Source organism: Nuphar pumila, chromosome 11 (assembly GCF_984573655.1).
Source record: "Nuphar pumila chromosome 11, dmNupPumi1.hap1.1, whole genome shotgun sequence".
Classification (NCBI taxonomy): domain Eukaryota; kingdom Viridiplantae; phylum Streptophyta; class Magnoliopsida; order Nymphaeales; family Nymphaeaceae; genus Nuphar; species Nuphar pumila.
The window spans coordinates 108,259,646-108,279,597 of NC_143259.1; the positions used below are offsets into that span (position 1 = coordinate 108,259,646).

Below are 19,952 nucleotides of genomic sequence, written 5' to 3' on the forward strand. Positions count from 1 at the left end.
AGAAACTGCCCCAGGTTTAGAGACCTAGTCACGCTGGCTCACCCTGACTTACTTACAGTCGCTATCCTGTCAGCATCAAACTCTGAGTTCTCGCCAAGCTTCGACTTATGTAGGGGCGACACCCATGAGATTTGAACCTAGGCTGCCCGTCAAACGGCTGTCCCATACCTGCCACCCTCAGAAAGTCGCCTTTGCTTTGGCTCAATGTGCAAAAGGCTGATGCCTGAGGGATTCGAACCTAGACCGCGGTCCCATACCACTAGTTCAAACCCCTTTGGGGCAAATCAGATATGACCTTAATTGTTCAAAATCGTTATAGATGCTAATGTTTGACTAAACTCATGCTAGAATCTATTTAATTCGGATCCACAAAAAAAAAAATCCCTAAATGCTTCATTCTAATATCTGAAATTGTCTTCTTTTTTTTTTTTAGAGAAAAAATAATGAATAGATTCAGATAATGGGGGTATACAACAGACAGACAGGCTTGATGAGATATCAAAGTCAATATAGCGAATAAACAGGGGTCCCAAACAGATCAGGTCGAAACCCAACATGAATAATGCCAGGAATATTTTTCGGACATAAAATTAAGATTAAACCAAAGAGAGGAAAGAACCGATTGGGATCAGCCCTGTAGAACAGCTATAAGATCCCTCTCTCCTTCCCAATCCATTGCGCAGGCTACTTGGAGCGTGCTCTATCAGAAACCTCCCACCTCAAGAGTTCAAGTGTGGCGGCATAGTCGCTGAATAGACATCTAAAAATATGATGATTATCAAAATCCTACCCTCGTCCTTACAAATCATCCATAACCATTTTAGTCATAAATGCCTTATTGAATCTCTGCAGGTTATGAATTCTCAATCCACCAGTATCTAGGGGTTGGGAAATGGTGGACCAATTGGCCAAAGAAGTCTCTAATTTGCTATAACAAATAAAACTTTGAAAGATCTTAGTGAGACGCTTGTCAACCTTTTTTGGTCATTTGAAAATATGCAAGTAATGCAATACCATGGGAGTGATACTGAACCTTACCAGATTAATACGGCCCGCCCTAGATAAAAGACACACGATTGGGTCTTCTCACTGACACGGTCTTCCAAGTTACTCCAATGAAGTTTTCTTGAAATACCAAAAAATAAGGAGACCAAGAGGGAGCCTTCTTCACATTCAAAGATTGATGTTGTTGATTGCTACTTGGGTGTATTTTCACATGTCAATAGCAGAAATTGTCAATTCTGCTGATTGCTACTTGGGTGTATTTTCACTGGTATCCTGTTGATGATGCACATAGTCCCTGGCTTGAGACATGGTCATAGGTGATCGTTCTGTTAAAACTTGTAGCTTGGCCTCCAACAGGCCCATACTGATATATATATATATATATATATATATATATATATATATATATATATATATATATATATATATATATATATATATATATATATATATTGGTTTTTTTTATATTTACACAGAGAAACCACACCTGAGATCAGAGACCTAGCTGCCGTAGTGTAAAACTCTGTGGGCTTACCCTTTACCCCCATACTGATATACTTGCTATCCAAACCAAGTAAAACATCTCCATTTTGAGGTGAAGGAACCATAATTGTAGAAGTTATGCACCTCTTCTATTAGAATAGTATCCCTTGTGGGCAAGGGGGAGTACTGGCAGAGTTTTATACTGCAGATACCAATCGGGTCCATAGTTAATGTGACACCTCTCAGCGCATAATGTGATATCCAAACCATAGCAGTGGTTTCTCACACTAATAATAATAAGAAAAAAAACTTTCCAACATAGGCCCCAATATTCTTATTCATTTTCATGACTTTTTTTTTCCAACTAGCATCACTTACTGCACCTTGGGAGGCCTTTGGTCGGTAAAACTTTCGGAGTCTCGCATGACCACCGGAGAGTACACCCAGCTTCAGCCTTGTGGCAAGGGACGTCCCCATGGGTCTGAAACCAGTGGAATCTCGTCAATTCAGTGACGCTCACAAGTTGCCCCTACCAGATGAGCATAACCGAAGCAGGTTATATGTTCCCCCCCAAAACACGCAGGTGCGTGTTCTCGGGTATGAATGAGCACCACATATGTAAGCATGTGGGGCTCGTTTCCCTGTGTGTCTGCATCACTTAGCATCGGAGTCTGGTGCATTTGCAAAGACCTAAGTACCCTTTCCCGCCATTAGCGTCATAAAATGACATTTTGAGTAAAGGACAAAAATGTCCTCCCTCCAGAAAGGGTTATCCCTTATAGTTTCGGATCACCCTTTGACGACACACCATCTGCTGTAACATGAGCTCCCTTTGACGACACAGCCTTTGACGTCGTCTGATGCCTCGGGAGCACCCTTTGTTATTGTCTGCTGCCGCTAGAGCACCCCTTTGTCGTCGTTTGTTGTCGTTGGAGCAGTTTCGGAGCACCGTTGCCACCATCAACTGCATCTACCTTCTAGGTGTTTCTCCTCCACTGTCGGATTAGAAAAACTTGTGTCCTTTCGGTGAGTTTTATGTAAACAAATCGATTTGTAAATCTGAATGTTAAATCTTACAACTGGTTGTATTATTCATGCTAAATAACACCTATTTTCATACTGAAATAAATTGATTTGTACATATCTACCTTCTGGGTATCGAAAAACAGTTAGCACAATTTGTTCTTATGAAGGCCAAACATTACAACGATATGTATTTATGAAGGCTAAATTTCTACAACGATTTGTAAGTTTGAATTTAACAATGATTTATACATTTAATGCAGTAGCAATTTGTTGTATACAACAACGATTTATATGTTTGAAGCAATAGCGATTTACGATTCATGATTTATACATTTAAAGCATCAACGATTTATACATTTAATGCAATAGTGATTTATGATTTACAACGATATGTACTTATGAAGGGTTAGATTTATACAAGATTTGTACGTTTGAAGCAACGATTTGTATGTTCGATGCAACAAAGATTTATACGTTTGAAGCAGTAGTCATGTGTATTTATGATTTCTGAAGTTACCATGATTTGTACTTAAGTTTGGTAAATCATACTATGATGTTTAATTATGAAGCCAAAAATGTTACAACGATATGTACTTATGAAGAGTGCGATTTGTACAACGATTTGTACGTTTGAAGCAGTAACGATTTATACGTTTGATGCAGTAGCGATGTGTAATTATGAAGTTACCTCGATTTGTACTTAATTTTGCTAAATCATACTACAATGTTTACTTATGAAGCCAAATATTACGACGACTTGTAATGTTGGTGATTGTGTAATGAATGTGATAATTTGTAATAATATATACTTGGGGAGGCGGTTGTAACATATAATGATGCAGTTAAATTTATGTATTGCTTTTTTAGACACATTTCCTCTTATCACTCCCAAACCGCCCTCTCTCTCTCTTTCTGGCGATAATGATGTCTGAAATGGAGAAGACAATCGCAACGCCACCGCACAAGTCGCCTGCGGTGGCTCTGAGAAGCAAGGGCGCCTCCTGTGCCTCTCAACTCCTCAACCTCCAACCACCACCATCCTTTCTTGTCGATGTTGTGCCTCCCACCCCTCATCCCACGCTCAAAGTTTCTCTTTCTTTCACCTCACCCATCGCCAATCATTTGCCAATCCGATATATGAGAGGGTTATGTAAAGTACCAAAATATAATGAACACTGAGATTATGATTTATTATTTACGTTTAAAGCAAAATGATTTATATGTTTGATGCAATAACGATTTATACTTGTTGACGATAGTGATTCACGTGACAACTATTTAACTACAAGTACAACGCGTTGAAACAATTTTTATAGAAATCGCTAAATGAGCAACGATTTAAATACACAAATGGCCACCTCATGTCTCTATAATGTAAATTCCTCACGTACAGGTTTCAATTACATACTACAAATATCTAACAAATCGAAACTAGAAAACACTTAATATTTTACAAATCGGTACACATATCGCATTATATATTACTATACCTAGCCCTAGATCCTTAATATCTTACTAAACCCTAACCCTAAACCCTAAATCCTTAATATCTTACTAAACCCTAACGCTAAACCCCAAACTCATAATGTATTACTAAACCCTAAATCCTAAACCCTAAACCCTAAACCCTAAACCCTAAACTCTAAACCTAAACCCTAAACCCTAACCCTAACCCTAACCCTAAAGCCTTAATATCTTGCTAAACCCTAACACTAAACCCTAAACCCTTAATATCTTACTAAACCCTAACGCTAAACCCTAAACCCTAAACCCTAAACTCTAAACCCTAAACCTAAACCTAAACCTAAACCCTAACTCTAAACCCTAAACTCTAATCCCTAAACCATAAACCTAAACCTAAACCCTAAACTCTAATCCCTAAACCATAAACCTAAACCCTAACCCTAAAACCCTAAACCTCAACTGTAAACCAAAATTACGCACCTAGCACACGTGTTTTGAATACGCAAATCACCACCTCAAGTGCGCAAATCGTAACAATGTAAATTCCGCAGACACACGTTTCAAAATCATAATACAAATATCTTGCAAATCGACATATCTTAAAAATCGATATAATATGGCACACGTGTTTTGAGATATTGTTTTGGTTGTTAGTATCAATTTGTAATATATTATGTTGAATTGCCGTATATCGATTTGTAAGATATTATGTGTTTCCTAGTGTCGATTTGTGAGATATTGTTTTGTTTGTTAATATCGATCTGTAATATATTATGTTGAATTGTCGTATATCGATTTGTAAGATATTATGTGTTTTCTAGTATCGATTTTTGAGATATTGTTTTGGTTGTTAATATCGATTTGTAATATATTATGCTGAATTTCCGTATATCGATTTATAAGACATTATGCTGAATTACCGTATACCGATTTATAATATATTATGGTGAATTATCATATATCAATTTGTAAGATTATATGTGTTTTCTAGTGTCAATTTGTGAGATATAGTTTTTTTGTTAATATTGATTTATGTATAAGTGTAGCACACAAATGCCACTGAACAAATCGTTGTAATGATAGACGTTCATAAATAAAAATCAAACAAGTGTTTAACGTTGTGTACAGTGAAAATGCCATTGATTTGCTTTTACGAACTGTGTTCCTATCGTGATTTACACAATGATTGAAAAACGTCTGAAATGATTTGCACAAACATTGATAAACAGATGAAACTGTTTGCATAAACATTGATAAACGACTGAAACAATTTGCACTAACATTGACCGTGCACTTTTACCGCGATTTGTACTCATGCACAGTGCGATTTTTATCCAGATGTGGCCGACATAGATGTCATTATATAAATCGTTATACCATCATGATTTACACAATAACGCCTGTCTTTTAGACAATAAGCTTTGTCTAAGTGAATGACACGTACCATCATGATTGACACAATGACATATGAAGGCTACGTGCAATCGCGATTTGCTTTTACGGGCTATGTCTATAGCAACGATATTTCCTAATCGCTTTTACGGGTGATTGGGGTTTAGGGTTTAGGTTTTAGGTTTAAGGATTTTTGGTTTTACTTCAACGATACAAATCGAGTTAACTTCTTAAATACCTAAAAGCGATTTATGATGTAGCTCATCGGCTCCTTCAAGGGGACAGTGCCTGAGCTGAAGTTTGTGAAGCATATTGTCAAGAGTGCACCAATGCTAGAGTCTCTAAGAATCAGCCTCAGTCCGAGAAAAATGGTACAGTGGGCTGCCATTACTAATGAGCTCGTTTTTTTGAAGAGGATGTATCCGTAGCTATATATAGAATCACTTTGCAACAGAAAATGAACTCGACGATGAATAATATGGATGTTTTGGTGATCTATTCTATAAAAATGAGAGTCTCTAAAAGATAGATATGCATCTGACGGAAATGTTGAAGAAGGAGAAAAAGAAGAAGACGAAGGCGAAGGAGAAAAAAGAAGAAGAAGAAGAAGTTGCGATGTCGCAGAAAAGAGAAAGAGAGGTTAAATAGACTAGGGTTTTACACCGGGACAACGGGTCGGGTTTTATATATATCTATATTAGGGTTTTAAATTTTATAGGGTTTTACGCATGTGTACCCAAATCGACACGATGTTTAGACTTAGTAAAATACAAATCGATTTAAGCAGCTACCGTGACAACGATATATCTTTGTTTGTCTTTGTGAACGAAATCGATACTAGAAAACACATAATATATTACAAATTGATATACATATTGCATAATATATTACAAATCAATACAAAAATTCAGCATAATAGCTTACAAATCGACTGTAAAAAATACATAAAATCTTACAAATCAATGTGCATATGGCAAAATATATTACAAATTGATACAGAAATTCAGCATAATAGCTTACAAATCGATATTAACAAACAAAACAATATCTCACAAATCGTAGAATGTTACTACAACTGCGATTTGTGATACATTACATATATTGAGTGAATGACAATACTGACTGTAGCATATTTGTTATAAAGTATATCGAAGATTAGGCAGATATTTTTTCAACTACGAAGTATGGTTTTTAAGCAACGATTAAACTATAGTTTATGTTTAGCGATTTGTATATGTGAAAACTAGATGAGACAATGATTTTCACTAATTGTATAAGCACTGAGCAACGACGATTTACCTACGATATTGAAATTGTAGCTCTGTAGGCTAGATGAGAGAATGATTTATACATGTGAATGATACATATTACAATGATTTATATATGTGAATGATACATTATTAAACAAAATTCACATGTCATTCCTGTGTTCTATAGTTTTTTGGATGAAGTCATTTTCATGAATGGTGATCCAAAAAAAATATTAACAATTTTATTTTTGTAGCTCACGATTCATGAAAATGGTTTCATCCAAAAACTCTTTCTTTGTGAATGAAATCGATACTAGAAAATACATAGTATCTTACAAATCAATATATATATCGCATAATATATTACAAATCAATACATAAATTCAGCATAATAGCTTACAAATCAACTCTACAAAACACATAAAATCTTACAAATCGATGTACATATGGCAAAATATATTACAAATCGATACGAAAATTCAATATAATAGCTTACAATTCGATATTAACAAACAAAACAAACATATGCCTTTCTCACCATGACACCCTGTGCATTTGTGCATTTTTTGCCAAAGAATACCTTCTAACACTGGAGCCAAGTTTTAAGGCATAATCATTGTAAACTTTGTATTCAGCTTCCTCATTATTAAACTGCATTCCCTCTACGAGAACATAGTCAAGTGTACTATCATGTAGACTTGAGGTGCTTGCACCTTTGTCAAGTGCACTGTCATGATCGTCTACCTTATTATCTAATTGCATTTCGTCTGCTGGAATATTCAAGTCAAGAGTGAATCCAATGCCTGCACCCTTCTTATCATGTGCATCATTAGTGTACATATTCAATTCTTCAAGTGCGTCGATAGTACGGATGTCTGTTGCTTCATAACTTCCCAATGATTGAGATATATCATCTTCACTGCAACTAGTTGATATGCTCAACACTATCATGAGAAAAATATCAATTTATGTTAGCCAACGCATACGTTTACTACGATTTATTCAAGATGCATATAACAATGGCTATCGATTAGTTAAGCAAGTCAAAGAAATGCTTAAATGAATCACAATATCAAAGATTCAACATAATAGCTTACAAATCGATATTAACAAACAAAACCATATCTCATAAATCGACACTAGAAAACATATAATATCTTACAAATTGATATGCGACAATTCAGCATAATATATTACAAATTGATATATGACAATTCAGCATAATATCTTACAAATCGATATACGGTAATTTAGCAAAATATATTACAAATCAATAGTAACAAACAAAATAATATCTCACAAATCGACACTAGAAAACACATAATATCTTACAAATCAATATACGACATTTCAGCATAATATATTACAAATCGATATTAACAAACAAAACAATATCTCACAAATCGACACTAGAAAACACATAATATCTTACAAATTGATATACGATAATTCAACATAATATATTACAAATCGATATTAATAAACAAATCAATATCTCATAGATCGACAATAGAAAACACATAATATCTTACAAATCGATATACGACAATTCAACATAATATATTACAAATCGATATTAACAAACAAAACAATATCTCACAAATCGATATACATAGGGGCGTAGCTAAGATTCATGTGAGGGGTGGGGGGGGCAAACAGGGGTGTAGTAAAAAAAAATAGGTGTGATAGTCTGGGGTTCGGGGGCAGCGCCCCCCCCCAAATTTGTTTTTAAGATAAAATAAAAAATGGTTACAATTATTAATAAAAATCTATTTCATATGGACAAATCAAACTATTTGTTGCAGTCAGGGCAGGGCTAGGACTGGGCTACAAAAATGGATAAAAATCTATTTCATATGGAATCAGGGCTGGGATTTTAAATATTTTTTTTTAACTGGGCCGGGAGGCAGGACTAGGCTACAACCCAGTTCTGCCCCCTCAGCTCCGCCTATGGATATACATGTTACTACAACCACGATTTGGTTATATTGCATATACCGAGTGAATGGACGATACCGGATGGGGTAGAGGCCCTTGCTCGCATATGTAACCAAACATTCTTGTCATGAGATCCCACCGCCTTACAAATATCTTCAAGTTTCCAACCGTCGAAATAATAACATCTACCTGTAATAACAAAATAACACCTTAATGACACTCACGACGACATACGTTCTTCAACAATAGCATGATGACATGGAAAGGTACTCACCACGCTTTAATGGCACTTGTTGGAATGTTTGTGTGTCATTGCTTTTTTTCTTACTGCCTAACAAAAATGAAGAAGAAGAGAAGATTGTAAAAAGAGATGGCCGACAAATCCCCCTTTGACGCCCACCAATGATCGAACCAGTCGTTCGATTTATAGTTATCTCCACGAGGTAGGAATGAACTCAGAAAAGTTTTCTATCTAACATAAGGCAAGAACGAGAAGGCGACCATGTATTGTAGCACAAGCTAAAAACAAAGGTGGAACGTGCAAATCTATATATGGGGAGCGGGAGGACATTTTCATCCTACGCATATCTATCTTACGGGAGGACATTTTTGTTAAAAGCATATCTACCTTTTTTATATGTTATTTTATTATAAAGTCATCGTGGGCAACATTAGCATATGAATTATTGCGGGTCCCAAGATATTCCTCCGTACACATCGAAACACGCGACTTTGTGTTCCAGGGAGAACACACAACACCCTCTTGAGCATAACCCTTGTGGGCCATTTTCAATACAATTAATAACTGTATTTAGCTTCACTTTTTTTTTATGATGAGGAACCCTACGAGTATAGCCCTTGTGGTATTGGAAGGGTTTGATAGAGTATGGCATTGGCTCATGATACAATGCTTTCTCTTGTGGCAATCTCTCGTTATAATTGATTCATTTGCAGCTGATTTCACTGCCACCTGAATGAGTACGCTGCATGTCAAGCCAATCTGATTGGGAATGTGGTGGAAGTAGAAATTAGGGCTTGTAAACGAACTGTGCACCTTGTTATTTAACATGGTTTGGATTGTCATTAACTCATTAATGATATGCTCATACAGTTGGCGACCTGAGCCATGAGTTGCTAGATCGGCTGAGGTGAGCTTGTGCTTAGTGTGTGAGCACGCATCTCTCTCTCTCTCTCTCTCTCTCTCTATATATATATATATATATATATTATTGGTTCCTTCAGTGTAAATCCTGAAAAATTCTGAAATATTAAATAAATAAAGAATTAGCCTTATCTTTGAGTTAAAATTATGCTTCTACATTTTAAACATCAATTTTAAGTATTTTATATGCTTAATTATATCTTTTTGACCAAGAAGGGTAAAATGGTCATTTAAAAATAGATAAAATATTCAAACGATCATGAAAATTAATTGTGAGAGAGGGAGAGAGTCACAAACTCATCAAGGATTCTGAGGTGTTATTGAAGTTAACTTGATGCATTTTGGCGGTATTTTGGAAGAAATTTGATAGAAGGGTATTTTGGTCTCATAATAGTTAATCAACCATTTAATTTTGAGGTATATATTGGTTATTTTAAATATTGCCAAATTAAATAATTTAATAAGATTTAGAGGTTCTAAACAGACTTTGAAGATTCAAACTACAAAGGGATCGATCCAAACATAGATTTTTAAGGGTTTTAAAACAATGAATAAAATTTTAACTAATTATAAGATTTAATTTAGACAAAATTGTGAATAAATTTGATCTTTGGTGGTACTTAATTTGGACAATATATATATGTATTTTATTGTTATGTTATATATATTTTTATAATTATTTTTTTATTATTTTTTTTTCTCTTTCAGGTTTCCTTTTAGTGTCGGGGTCAGTTTGGATTCAATCCGGATCCAGATTGGACCCGGTTTGAGTAAGGGTAAGAACTTCCACGGGTGGGGCCCACCAGAGCACCAGACCTCACCTTGCCCCATTTCCCATTATGCAAACTCTAATCTCTCTTTTCTTCTCTGCAACCCTCCTCCCTCTTTCATTTTCCACCTTACCCGACGAAGCCTCATGCCCCTTTCTTCCTCACTCCCCTCTCTTCTCCTACAACTTTTTCTCTCGCTTTTTGTAACGACCCGATCCGGGGCCTCTCGAACTCGGGTTTGTGGACGTTAGTTCCCAGAGGGAAATTACTCAATAATCTCAGACAACTCCAAACCATGCCAGAATTTTTTTTTTAATAATTAAAGGTTCATACATCCATTTTTTTTTGTAATAACCATCCAAATGCATAAACAAAATAAAAGAGTAGAGGCAAACCATACTTCTGATGTGGCAGAGTCGCAGTCTGATACTAGGTCCTGTGAGTGATGGCAGCAGTCCCTGAACCTACAGTTGCAACCAAAAGAAGGGGGTGAGTTTACAACCCAATAAGATTCCATTTATAAAGTGACACGACCATTGCAACTGTAGTGAGCTCTAAGCTCTTAGTCTTAGTTTAGTTTGCTACTTTACACACATGTTATTTATGAGTTTTACCCCGCCTTTTACTGCATTTCTAACATCATTATCAGACACCTCTATTCTATTCAACTATTCCAAATATAGCCTTCTCGGGTGTAGCAACCCATGTAGACAACTCAGAGTCTATGATGTTGGCTAGACATATGAACCACTCACAACAACGTAGTTCAAACTGGCCCAAACTACGGACACAGGTGTTGCAGCAGCTCACCGGTTGCAAGTCGAGAGCAAAGGACCTCAAACGATAGCTAACCAAAGAGCTAAGATGGCTATACCTGCCCCTAAGGTGTCTCAAGGAGCTATACCTGCCCCCAAAGGTGTCTCAAGGAGCTATACCTACCCCCAAGGTTTTGTGGTTCATGCTATATCCTACATGTGTCTAGTGGAAAATGTTTTAACTCCTAAGGGTCACTTAGAAACGTCTGAGATATTTCTAAGTTACTCATGAGGTACACACCTCCACATTGCCCCAGACCATATCTCCTAGTAGAGTTCCCATCATACACTGGGTGGTCATCTTATAGACAACTTTTACTCAATCATTACATCTTGAAGTCAGTGCATTATACAATCTTCAATGTATATTCACTAACTACTTTTTAACACATATTTACATGTTTGAACTATTAAGGATGGCAACCCACCACAGATTAATTCACGACACTTACAACGCCCCTCCTAAGGCATAAGCTTGACATTCTCAGGATAATACCTACCCTGAGACTCGAGAACTCTACCCGCAATTTCCACATAATACATTAATCTCATACATGAAATCATGTCGTGCCACATTTATTTCATAACTCAGAAAATATGCATGATCAGGTTTAAGCATCACACTTGAACTTTATAGATTCCTAGGCATGCAAAACAATGTCTATTCTTAATAAACAAAACTAGCATACTTGAAGCACTTGAAATCATATATAAAAATGCCTAAACTAACTAGCATGTGTTTTAATCAACTAGGGAGGAATTTGCAAATGTTCACTTACTTGAAATGCTTAAATTCCAAATTCTTAGTTTTACGCAACCATTGATTTGAAATTAATAAATACCCTGTATTACCAAAATACCCTAAGACTTAACTGTCAAACTCTGACCCTATTCTTTCAGAGTTTGTTATCACATCCCCTACTAATAGATTCAACTCAAGGAGTAGAATCCACAGATTCAAGAATCACATGAATCTGACTTCAAGGTACTTAGCTATGCCTTGTATATTTTGTAGGCATATCAAGAGCAAAATGGTCTTTTTGCTCTTTTGACCAATCATAATGACCTCTATGTCATCTTGGTGCTATGTCACTTTAAGATTCACATCCAACTTCCGATTTGGACCCTGGATCTGATATGCTTGATCCAAACCTAATTGTGATGATTTGGCATAAGCATAGCATCCGTGCTGGGCATTCTTGGATTTTGGACTAACTCCACTTATTTCTGGATCCATTTGGGTATCCGCGTTTCAACTTGCGTTTTGCATCCAACTTGGTTCTGGTGTGTATTGAAAAAATCATAGTCTTTACTATCTCGATTTTTTCACTTCACTCGCTCATTCATGTGCACCCACACACACACACACACACACGCACACACACACACACACACACACACACACATATATATATATATATATCAAAATCTAATTTCGATTTTTGACTCACATTGCGGCCCGACCTAGTCTAGACCGAGTCGGTCTACCCTTAATACCATTTGGGCTTGGTCTGTCAGAACCAGGTTATCAAGAAAATAGACCCCGACTTGGTCTTTCTAGACCAAATTGGTCTGTCCAACCTCGCCGACTTGGCTCGGTCGTCCAGACTGAGTCCATCTGTCTCAGTTTGATTTTCTGTGTTTGGCTCAATCTGGGTACGCCCAGACTGAGTCCCTCCGATCTGCTTTAATCGACTCAATCTGGGTTACGTCCAGATTGATGACTGCCTCAGTCTGCAGAAAATGTAGACTGAGCCTGTCATCATGACGTGAAATAGTTCTGGCAACTCCTACCGTTGTCGGACTGTTGTAACTTCCTGCAAGCAGTGCGGCGCCGCTGACACTCGTCGATGGCTACCGACCCAACGATGGTAGCAGAGGGAAAACCTCTTTTTTTTTCCTGTGTCTGCAATGACGATGGCAGTGGTCGGACCTCCCGCCTCCTCACGGTAGGTGGTCTGTCCCTCTCCATTTTCCGTCACCGACAGGTGGTAGTAGCAAAGGTAAAAACCCCACTGCTACCCCCCCCCCTTTTATAGAGCCAGACAGGGACATAATTCTCCCTGTCCTTGCATCTCTGCAACTTGTCGGCAACCTCTCGATTGTCGGTGACCTCTGCTCTAAACATCAAAAGAGAGAGAAAAACTTACCTGGTGGCCGACGACCAGCGAAGCTCCTCTTCTGCTTTCTCTCTTCACACTCCCTCTTTACTCCTTCGATGATTGAGTAAGGAAAGGGGAGGAGCCTCTCCATGGCTTTTATAGCCATGGGGTCGGTTACCCCCTCCCTTCCATATTAAATGGGGCACCCCTCTTCCTCTCCCACGATCTGATTCATGGGAGAGAAAGGGGCAGCGTTCCCCCCTACTTCCGTAACCCCCCCATGATGGGGGTGTGCGTTACACTTTTCTTCTGCAATAGAGCATAGCAGTGCCCTCCCTGTCGATGAAGCTCCTCTTCAGATGTCCTAAACCCCCATCCTGCACGCCCTTCTCCTCCTCCTCTACGGTGAACCAGAAATTGTAACCCTAAGAGGAAGAAGAAAGAAAACCTTAAAGAAGTCGTAAAAGTCTTAGCCATGGAGGGGAGCACCGATGACAGGAAAGTGGAGGCCCTGCAGGAGCTCATCTCCGATGCTCTGGCAGTGTCCGTGGAGCGCCTCTCTGGCACCGCCCGAGCCCTCCCTTTTGAACGTGACTTCCACTTCTATTACAACTTCAAGGAGTTCAAGCTCCCCATAAAGGAGCTCTCTGAGGGATCAATTGCCCTCCTCAGAGAGATCGACGCATTGCCGCTCCTCTGGAGCAACCGCTCGTCGATCGCAAACTTCCCCCCGACCCTAAGGATGCCTGCAACTGGATCGTCGATGTCCACGATGAGGTCTTCGAGCAACTCAATGTCCTCCTCGATGAGTATTGGAGGAATCTGAGGGAGGGTTTCAGACAGTTTATGGAAAGAAGACGAAGAAGAAGGGAGTCAAGAAGGCAGGTCCTTCAGTTTTTGACTGCCACTCAGAGATGAAGAATGTGAAGATGCCTACAGGGCATGCGCATGTGCCATTCCATATTCCGAGTATTCCTCACCCGCAGGACGAATTCAATATATTGGCCAATAATTCGAAGATATCATTCAATCATGTGTGGTTGCAAGAGTGAGGATGGGTCGAGATACATACATTCATTGGCGAAATACTCTGAACTAGACTTTGTTGATAAAAATGTTCAAGATATCAAGCCAGTACCATCACTTACTTTAGAAGATACACCATTTACACTTGTTATAGATGTTCATGGTTTGAAAGATTTAGCTGCTAAACTGCATAATGCTTATGAGTTGTAGTTGACTTGGAACACAATCATTACCTAACATTTCAAGGCCTTACTTGCTTGGTGCAATTTCAACAAGGTCAAAGGACTTTGTGGTTGATACATTAAAGCTTCATGATCATTTTGGTCCTCATCTAAGGGATGCTTTTGCTGATCCTTTCAAGAGAAAGGTTATGCAGGGCACTGATCGAGATGTTTTATGGCTTTAAAGGGACTTCGGCATATATCTTTGCAATATGTTTGACACTCAGCAGGCTTCAAGATTTTACAACTGGAAAGAAACAGTTTAGAGCATGTATTAAGTCACTTCTGTGAAGTAACTGCTAACAAAGAATACCAGATTGCATATTGGCAATTGAGGCCTTTGCCTGATGAGATGATCAAATATGCCACTATCTATTGCACATATATGATTTAATGAGAGTGAAGCTGATGTTCACTGCCAATGACCGTGAAAATAAGGATGCTCTGTTAGAGCTGTTGGCATTTTCTATCGCGCACCAAGAGCTCGGTGCATTGTTGCTTGAGCGGTTCTTACGGATTCTAAAACCCCTTGATATTTTGGGATTCGATTCGTTGTTTTTCATATTGTTAAGTATTGTAGCACTCTCTCTCACTATGAGAGGACAACTAGTTGACTCATTCCGGTGTTTTTTCACTTGGTGTTGCATGTCGCACACCAAGTGTTCGGTGTTTCACTTACGCGGCAAAGTGGTTGCAGTTTTTGCAGGATTTCTTGGTTTTCGAGTTTTGATATATTTTTATCACATCGCAAATGTAGGATTTCTAAAGTAAATTTATAGAATATAGATTTTTGTTGTTTTGTATTAATCTAGTGTGTTTTAGTACTATGTTGCGTAAGAATCATAATGTAGTGTAGATTTAGCAAATTAAGTTCGGGAATGCCTAATTAAATGGTTTGCATGAATTAAATTAGAAAATTTGCTTATCTTGTCATTAACATGATTAATGTAGTGTATTAACATTGTTAAGCACGTTGTATAATGTCGAAGTTGAGTATGTCTTGATACATGTATAGATAGACTTTTAACTTCGTAGTTTGTAGCGTAAACATGCACTTGAGAGTGCGCGATAGTGTGTAGTTCACTATGTTATCACGTACATCACTAGTGGGGTCTTCCTACGTGCAAGTGCATGGTTTACGATCGCAAAGGAAAGATGTTTAGAAGTAAGTATCTGTTTAGTGTAATAACATGAATGCTTAGAGTTACATGCATATTGCATTATGATAATTGATTGGCAGGTACAAAAAAAGAAAAAAGATAAATGATACTTATTGCTAAGTATCATTTGCGGCTAGAAATGCCATGCGTAATGAATTCAATACAAAAGAATGCAAATCAGGTAAATATCCATAGTAAGTAGGTGGTACAAATGCATCACACACTATATTAATTTTATTGTATGCAATACTTTTCTGCTTACATACTTAGTTGTGGATATCTAGGACTGTTGTGATTGTAGTTCGGAGATCATGTTGAGCATATTTTGAATGTATGGGAATAAAAGTGATCTTATTTTTGCAGTTCGGAGATCATGCATGTCATGATTTTAGTTAGCGAAATATGGAGTGTATTTGTTGCAGGTACATGTTTGAGCATACATTGTGTTGAAATGTATATTGCATAAATTGATGTGTTTGACATGATCACATTGAATGCTAGTGTGAATTAACAACTCAGTAAAGCATGTCATGTATGTGAAGCATGTATCAAGAGTGTCTGTTTTAGAATGAATGTCTCATGCGTGTGAACACGAATATGTATTAGTGCATATCATATTTGTGTATTAATTATGATGTGACATGCATATGCATGAAAAATTGAATCATCTATGACATGTTCATGCATAGTAACACATATCGGATAATCATGCATAAAGCGTGTTGAAATTGAATCATACATGAAAGCATGTTAGAAATGAATCATATATGAAAATATGTGTAGAATAAATCATGATATGGTAGGATCATGCATGAAAGCGAAAATAATTTTGTCATGTACATGCATGAGAGCATGTAAGTCTAAATCATGCATATGGCATAAACTATTTTAGTCATGCGAGAGGACATGAACTATTGATATCATGCATGAGGACATGAGAGGGTTATCCTGTAAGATAATAATACTTAGCTTTGACCTATAACTTAATAATAAAGATAACTCTAGACTATGGGCCCACTTGAGGCACCGGTGAAACCGGGCTCTCTGAGATGGCTGGGTTCGTCCCGATCTCTTGTCCTCCCCGGATAAGGAAGGACAATACATGCCTCATGGGATATGTTGAGTTTTCAATGGTTGGAGGCATCACTTGTCCCCGTCCCACGAAGGTTACAGAACAAGTCTACCAATCAGTCCTAGGTGGTAGTACCACAACTCTAAAGAGTTAGGGATGCATGCCCAATTTTTCACCAGTAATTTTGGTTTGGCGTAGGCCAAGACCTAGGACCATGGGTCTGTTCTCTCAATTGTTGCATTGCAGAGTTAAATTGTTAAAGAAAGAACCAGTTAAGCCATAGGAGGGCAATTAAAATATATAAAATAATGAATACTCCTATAGTTATTTCTAGATGTCTATACCCTCTTTTGTACCAGATGAGTCTGAATAAACAAGAGAAATAATTAATTAGATTTTTAGAATCACTGCTATCACATGCATAAATATATAGATGTGAACATGTAGAGACAACTAAGGTTTACATGATTATTGCATATGAATTGTTACATGTGAATGAAAAAACATGTTTATGTTGGTTATGTGATTGACCTGTTGATAGAAGCCACGAGCTTGGTTGTTGCATGTGAGGTGCTTGTGTGTATGAGACACACGAAAAAGGTCAAATCAGGACATATTTCATATATTTATATCTGAATATAAAAGTGCATAAATGTTCTAAGAACGAACATTGAAATTAATAATTTAGATAATGCATATCATAGTCATGAGTTGGACATGAGTATGCTCTTTAGAAGATAAAGGAAGTGAAAGTTTATATTTTTATGAACTGATGTATTTTACTTCACTTCGAAGCATGTTATGAATTGTGAATTCTCGTTCATTTATGCGAACACCTGCCATGATATGAATGAATGTGATGTTTAATATCATGCATGAGAATCAATGTGAGTTTGAGTTTCATGCATACAACTTATGCAATTATGAATGCTATGGAATGAATGATGATAAATGTGATTGAATATCATGTGCATGTTTTGATGTGGATTCTCTTGAATTTTATTTTTAAAATGATAAAAATTATGCTTTGATTGTACCTTTACAACTTGATTTGTATTCTCCAAGTTTGGTTTTGGGTTTTCTACGGGCAAGTGGTTGATGCCCTACAACATTATAGATAACCTCGTAGAGGACTGAAGCAAAGTGTGGGTTGCTGCGCGGCTGAAGTCCCCACTCTTACCTATTACGATTCCTAGATGACCTAGACAATTTTGGATGGTTATAAACTTGTCAAAGATTTAACCTTTTATGTCTAGATCTTTAAGTTTTAAGAATTGTAATATTTTGGAATGAGAAGAATTCTGAATTCTGTCATTTCATTTTCGCATTGGTTATGCTTGTGGTTTGAAAACTTTAAATCTTTATGTAACTCCTCAATTGTCTTAAACCTTAAATAAATTTTGTCTTCCACATTTTTTTCACATGTGAGAATTCTTAAAGTAATAACCCCAATCAAGTTATGTTTATGGATGATTCTGTACTGGATCTGATACTGGGAGGCTAATATACACTCGTGTTTGCACTCAGGTGGGTCGTCTAGTATTTAGAACGGTTGAAATGTGGTCATAGATGAACTTGTTAGCATATTACTTTCGAGAATCATGCAAAATTTTATAATGAATAAAAAGTTTCATTTTCTTTTCAAAAATTTTGGGTTTGAAAAAGTTTTTAAAAAGGTTGGATTTTGAGGAACGTTACATTCAGTTGTCCACACTGTATGGACATTGCTGATTTGTTTATGTTTCAAGCCGTATGTGACAAATCTGACGCCACAAATGTGTTTAGCATGATCCATTTGCTAGGAATTCCGATCCCACATATGTGTTTAGCATTATCCATTTGCTAGGAATTAAGTGTTGGATAATGTAATTTGAATGAAAATTATGATTTTTATGAGTTTTAAATTTATAAAAATTCCAAGTCTGATTAATTTTGAAGCCATATATAGACTTGCTCTCGTGCCATAATTGGCTTATCCAAAACACTATTCTCACTACAAACAGACCATGTAGATCATATCTATAATTAAGGTCAGATTCCACAAAAAAAGCAAAACATTTGATAAAATAAACTTGTCTACACTCTCCTAACAAGTACATGACTAATTTTTAGGGTAAAAAAAGTAAGTTATTTTTTAAATTCAAATTTTTAACATACACCTTTTTTTCAAAAAAAATATTCTACTTTTTTTTTTCTCTAACCTAATAATCTTGCTTTGTCAAAAAAAAGTAATTATGCATTTTCAAAAATGCTATTGCATTTGAAGGTATTTTGAACATTTCAATCAATCAAATGCAACTAATGTTAAATACAAATAATTTAATGTTAATTCAACCTTATATAAACTCATATATATATAATATATTCTAAGTGTAAAATATAAAATATATACATATTTAATGTATAGATAACATAATTTTCTTTTTTTACATGAGCCAGATCTTGGTGAGCATTCTTATTTAGGGACAAGCCCTTGGCTTGGCTAGACATGAGAACAAGCTCAACCCATCAATAAATGACCTGAGCCTAAATGCTATGTTGGGCCCGTTTATCATAGTAACGTGTATGAGGTGTTGCCCATTCTATCAACTTATTCAGTGGTGCCATGCATGTATATATTGGAAGAAGATTTCATTTCCCACATAGTGAAGATCAGGATTCAGCTCCAGCACCACAAAATTTCTTTGGTATAAAATTTTCAATTCTTTTAAAGTCTTTTTTTATATTTATACAGAGAAACTGCCCACAGAATCAGAGACCCAGTCGGGCTGGCTCTACCTGCTGTACTTACGATTAGTGTCCTTCTGTCCACGTAGTCTTTTGAAAAGTATATGTGACCATTTTGCAGTGTCACCCAAATCCACGTTAACTAAATTACCTAGAATTGTAAAAGCAGGTTGGTCATAATAAAAAATCATGAACTTTACAATTCTTTTCAAAGTAGCTTGGTAAGTGATATATTTGTGGGGATTTCAAAATTTGTTATTGCTATTTTTTCCTCATAAAATTCCTCTTTACAATCCTTGAAGACTTGTAATTGACCCTGTGTGCATAATTAACCCTTGA

The 19,952-nt window shown here is 36.8% G+C and overlaps 1 pseudogene; it reads left to right on the plus strand.

Annotated features, from left to right (window-relative positions):
- Window positions 1–13,882: 13,882 nt before the first annotated feature.
- On the plus strand, window positions 13,883–19,702 carry LOC149822749 (protein RRP6-like 2; annotated as a pseudogene).
- Window positions 19,703–19,952: the final 250 nt, after the last annotated feature.